The sequence below is a fragment of the Zingiber officinale genome, chromosome 6A (genome assembly GCF_018446385.1).
Source record: "Zingiber officinale cultivar Zhangliang chromosome 6A, Zo_v1.1, whole genome shotgun sequence".
Taxonomy (NCBI): Eukaryota; Viridiplantae; Streptophyta; class Magnoliopsida; order Zingiberales; family Zingiberaceae; genus Zingiber; species Zingiber officinale.
Window position 1 is genome coordinate 32,097,053 of NC_055997.1, and position 3,706 is coordinate 32,100,758.

Sequence of the window (3,706 nt, forward strand, 5' to 3'; positions counted from 1 at the left end):
ATTATCCCTTATTCTCTTTTTTTTTTGCTAAGTTATTGCAAAGCACAACACTTGAACACTTTTTTTAAGGGGACACAAATTTTTTCTAATGAGTTGACATGAACCAAGGTTATTCAGTAACCAAAATGTATTTGAGAAGTCATAAAGAAAACAAGCATACTAGTCCAGTTCTATGAATCATGACTATTTTGAAAGTATTTACCATCAAAATCAAGCATAGTATAAAGAGATCCTTAAACTATGCAAAACTCAAACTCTTGTAATAAAAATATAACTCACTTCATACTACTATGGATAGAAAGGAGTAGATCACTAAGTATACTAGCATATCAAATCACAACAACATAAATATCTAACATAAGCATGCTAGTATGTTGCTATGAGGGATAAACAAATAATGATATGATATATGCTACAACTAGACAAATTTATTATGCAAAAAAGAAATATGCAAAAACTAACTAACAACCCAACATATATATATATATATATATATATGTCTTAGACTTAGATCTTTCATTATTCCAATAAAAATCAAAAATCTAATGTGAAGGAGGTTTGAAGTGAGAGAAGTTACCAAGTGATGCGCTCTAAACATTTGAGACATTCATGTACTAAAGACACCCCTCTATCTGGTATTCGCATTCCTCCTCATCTTTGAATCCTATAAAAAAGGTGATTTAGACAAGGAAAACTAAGTAGGGGGTTAGGGTTAGGAAAAAGGAATGAAAATAAAAACTAAAATGAAAACAAGAAATAATTTGAGCTGCCTCCCAAGAAGCGCTTGTTTTTTTGTCATTAGCTCAACTCTTTAATAGATTTTTCTAAATCTCACTCTCGCTAGAGTAGGATACTTCCAAACTTTTATTCCAATAACCCAAATTATGGAGAGAGTTATCATCATGGGATCAACATCCTAGAGGACAGAGACAGTCTAGTTTGAGCATCCAATCCCAGGCCCTATAAAAACCTGCACACCCAAAGAAAGAGCACACCTACCACACACATGCAAGATAAGAGAGAACTAGAACCATATTAAGTTTAACTGAGTATGTATCAAAAAAAGAATCACATCTAACAAAATTAATTACATGTACCTCTATGACATTTTCTAAAAGATCATAAGAGATATTAACCTTGCATTACTGAAAAGTACCTGAAGGTTCTATACAAGTGAATGTGACTTCCTCTGGATCTAGTAAGGGCTCTAGCTCTTGCTCAGGTGGTGGTACCTTTAAAGGTTGTGATTCTTGGGGTTTTACTTTTATTATAAAAGTCCCTACATATTTATTATTGACTGTAACCTCTATAGTGTCAAGTGGTTGTGTGATCAAAGGAAGTGATTCTTGGGTCGTTGTTTCCATAACACAAGTCTCTACACTTTTATCCATAACATCAACATCATCATAAGTAGTGAAGAGTGCACTAACATCAATATCATCAACAGAAGAATCAACAACTTCATTAGAATTTTCATACTGAGCATCATTATCAAAAACATTATCATCTTTAAGTACATTAAGAAATTTGCAAGCAACCACATCATCATTACAATCATCATCAGAAAAATCCATAGCATTATAACCACCTGTAATCTCAATAGCTACATTTAGAAATTTACATGCCACCACATCATCATCACAAAATTTGTCAAATTCTTCATATTTCTTGGCTTTCACTAATCTTTGTGGAAAGGGAATTGGTGGTACATAGGTTCTCAGTGGATGCATTGAGCTAAGATCATCATCATTGTTAGCTTGTGGCACATGAACCAATTGCTGAGGAAACGGTATTGGTGGTTTATAAACCCTTATTGAAATGGTGGGTGGGCTAAGTTTTTGTGATTCTCTTTTGGCATTCTCATTTGCATTCATGGCTCATACTTCTAGAATTTTTAGAGAAGATGTCATCCAATTTTTGTTTGACCACTCTTGGAGATTCAGTACCATTTGATCAATTAAGTCATATGCTTCATTTAAACTTGTATTCATCAAAGAATCTCCTGCAGTTGAATCTAATAATGTCTTATTTGAGAAAGAAATTCTCATATAGAATATATATATTGTCAACCACTTTTCCAAACCATGATGAGGACGCTATCATAATAAACTCTTAAATCTGTCTCATGCTTCAAATAATGATTCTCCGTCTACTTGAGCAAATCTTGTAATTCTATTCCTCATATACGTCATCCTACTTAGTGGAAAAAAGTGATTCAAAAATTATTGCTCCAATTGCTCCCAACTTATAATGATTTATGGAGGAAGAGAATGCAACCAAGTCCTTGCTTTATCTTTGAAACTGAAAGGAAATGTCATCAACCGAATTGCATTCGCTTAGACTCCTTTACAATTCACCATATTGCAATATTCTTAAAATATCTCAAGGTGTAAATAAAGATTTTCTGAATTATTTGCTCCTTCAAATTTATAACTTTGTATCATGAATATTAACACTGGGTCTAACTGGAAGCTAGCAACATCGATTTGAGGTAGCATAATAGGAGATCTCACTCTTGTTGATATGGGTGTGAAAGGTCTCCCAAATGCTTGTTTGCCATGTTAATGCTCATTAGATCTCATAAAAAAAAATTAGTAGATTTTGGAAACAATCACAATCACCTATAAAACAAAATTATCATAAAAATAAAAATGCAAAATTAACAGGATTATTAACAAAGAAAATAAAAGGTTTAGATTAATTAAATTGCTAGTCAACTAATGTTAATCGAAAATAGTCCCCAGCAACGGTACCAAAAAATTATTGTTAAAACCATAAGTACACAGTTAAGTTGTCGAGTAATGAAATATCTAATCCACAAGGAATGTTGATTAAGCACTATCAAAATTCATAAAGTAAGTTATCTAGATGGTCAAAAGTTATATTGGTCACAAATGCAAGAGAGAGAGAGAGAGAGACAGAGACAGAGAATGAGAAAGTGAGAGAGAGAATGAGCAAGTGGGAGAGAAAGTGAGCAAAGAGAGAAGTTGATTTTAGAGAGAGATTCTAGGATTTTGATTTCACTATGATGCTAGTTAATGTCCCTATATATTGTTTATCTCCTTACCTCTATTCTTATATTCTTGTAGGGATTCTAATCAAATTACTAACACATACCCGTAAAGGTTACACCGGAGTATTTACACTAATTTTTAATATCATTAAGTAAAGAAGTAACTCTAGAAAGTTTGCTTAAAGGGATATTCTGTGTCACTAAGGGACCCATGGTCCTACTTTCTAGAGTTTTCTCATTTACTTCATAACGTTAGATTAATAGTATTAAATAAAGAGATAACATAGAAAGTCTGGTTAAAAGGATATCCCTTGTCACATGAGGGCCCTCGGTTATATAGTCTAGATTACACAAGTCATTTCCTAACATTAAGTTGAGAAAAATCCATTAGACTCTAATTAGCTAATCCCTTGCAGAAAATTGATCCCCCACTTCAAGTCAATACTCTAAAAAGTCCAGTTAAAGGGATACCCTCTATCACTAAGGGTCACCCGGTTATATAATCCAAAGCACTTCCTCTACATGTTGACCAATCCTTTACATCCATATGTATTCACCTCACAAATATTTAATCAAATACAAACAAGGCACAACACAATAGAACAAGTCATAAGCATATCATAGAACAAGGAAATGGATAAATTCATACATCTACATCACATCATAACTACTCCTTACATCCTAGAGTTCGGG

General features: G+C 32.9%; 1 non-coding gene across 1 annotated transcript; it reads left to right on the forward strand.

Moving 5' to 3' along the window:
* Nucleotides 1–2,079: 2,079 nt before the first annotated feature.
* Nucleotides 2,080–2,185, forward strand: LOC121998900. Its single transcript, XR_006116687.1, has one exon. It is a non-coding gene; the product is annotated as a small nucleolar RNA R71 (small nucleolar RNA).
* Nucleotides 2,186–3,706: the final 1,521 nt, after the last annotated feature.